Here is a 2,112-nt window from a genome sequence, read left to right as displayed (position 1 = left end):
AAAATGAAAGCAAAAAGAAGCAGGGTTGCGTTTTATTTCGTGTTGTTATGCAGTGAAGATAATCAATGTACACGTTGCCTGAACCACATTTGTGTGGCCATTTAATGTGTTTAAGATTTTTTTTTTTATGAAAAGAGGCAGAGTGAGAGGCATATACATAAAGAGATAACCGGAGTAGCCAGAGCGTGCTGAGTGACGCGATCAAGAACGCCGCTGTCCCATTTGCAGAATAACCGGACTTGCGTCCTCTCGTCCTCGGGAGTTCGTTCTCCTAAGTCGAACTTGGCAAGTCTGAACTACCAAGGACGCAAGTCCGAAGTTTGCGTACTTGGTATTGAGAAACGGCCCAGTACTACTGTCGCATTCGCGGAATTTCACAGGCAAAAGGGACATCTTGTGACATCATTTGCCGTTTTTGGTTTGTTTATTACGTCTTTGGTTTGTGTTGCGTTCATATTTCATTCGAACCACACTAGAGCTGATTTGGAAGCGGACCAAGACCCATTTTTTCAGCGGCCTCGGTCACCTTGTTTGGTCTCACCAGGGTTTGCGCTTATTCAAATGAACCGCACTAACAGAGCAATCACACCAGGGTTTGTTTTAATCGAACCAAACATGGCAAGTTTGAACACACCCTAAGAATCAAAACGTTATTCGTTTTTGGGCGTGGTAAAGTGCGTAATTTCTGACTGTTGTAAACTGAAATGGCGTATAATGTGTTAAACCCTAAGTCACAGAGTGCGAATGAGATGGGCGGAGCTACTGAGGGGGTTATTGATCCATTCGTTGGTTTCTGAGTGACTTAGGACATGGGGTCTCACACTTTGGACAGCACAAATCAAGGTAATTGTGATTGGCTCAGGCCAGGGGTCGATGACTGATTACTCCACTGAAGAGCAACATCTGTTCTCTGCCAGTTGCCGACAGATCACTTTGATAACGTTTAATTATGCAAAGGGTCACTGGACCAATTAGATTACTGCTCAATTACTCCAGAAAATGGAATTGATAAGAGAGGACAAAAACATTAATGATTTTGCGAGATTGTTGCTGTGTGGAGAGATTTATTACCTTACGTCTACGAGGATGTAAATTTGTATGGGATGGATTTGTCCTCAGGGCACGACAAATTCATGCAAAATACACCAGCAACTAGGGATTAATCTTTCATAACAAACAGAAAAACGGTTTCATATTTTTGAACGTACTTGAATATAAATGTTGGAAATGAATAAACATGATATATGTAAGAAAAACAAGAATGTTTTGGTCGAATGTATTGCTTGAGAACTGTTTGAACTGATGGTGATGAATATTGTTAAATATTTAACTCCCACGTACACCCTAGAAGTTGAATTTATGAATTCATGGAAGTCTTTTACAACTATTATGAAGTACTTTATTTTCCAAGGTTGCATTCCTGTCTTTTGAGATAACACAAAACCAGAAAACACACACACACACACACACACACACGGATAAAGATGTGGAGGAGGGGATGCTGTCCTGGTGGGACAGGAAGTAGAGACGCAGAGGGGAGCAACTTCACCTGCTGATCACCTTCAGCCTGACCAATGGAACTGTTTTCTGATTGGACGTGTCTGATAGCCCATCCAATTGATGGGAATGGGAGAGAGAGAGAAAGGAAGAGGAACCTGATGACAGTTCCCTGCAGAGATGAAACTCCTCAGAAGCGCTCAGAGAGAAGATGACACTTCATACCACATCATTTGATAGGATTCAGAGAGGGTTATGGATCCTGTCACACAGCCAAATGAAGTCGAGGGGAAAACCACGTCCCTGGGCTCTTCTCTGCCCAACACCAGCCTGTAAATATCATGCATTATTGATGGGATGAAATTTTCAGTCTTGTTAGTTTTAAAGCTGACAATTTGCCATGCAAATTAAATGTGTGGTGTTCGATGCCATGTATGGTAAACGCATCTTCTAGATCAAGTATGCCATGATGAATTTACAGTACAAAAGAATCACAAACTAGATTACTTTAATATTTCTTTATTCATTTAATGTTTCTCATATAAAGCGTAGCAATTAAACCCTTACAGAAAAACACACACATGGGAAACGTGGTTTTGGAACAGTTCTCATTGT

Source organism: Phoxinus phoxinus, assembly GCF_949152265.1.
Source record: "Phoxinus phoxinus genome assembly, chromosome: 24".
NCBI classification, from domain to species: domain Eukaryota; kingdom Metazoa; phylum Chordata; class Actinopteri; order Cypriniformes; family Leuciscidae; genus Phoxinus; species Phoxinus phoxinus.
This window is presented reverse-complemented; position numbering follows the sequence as displayed.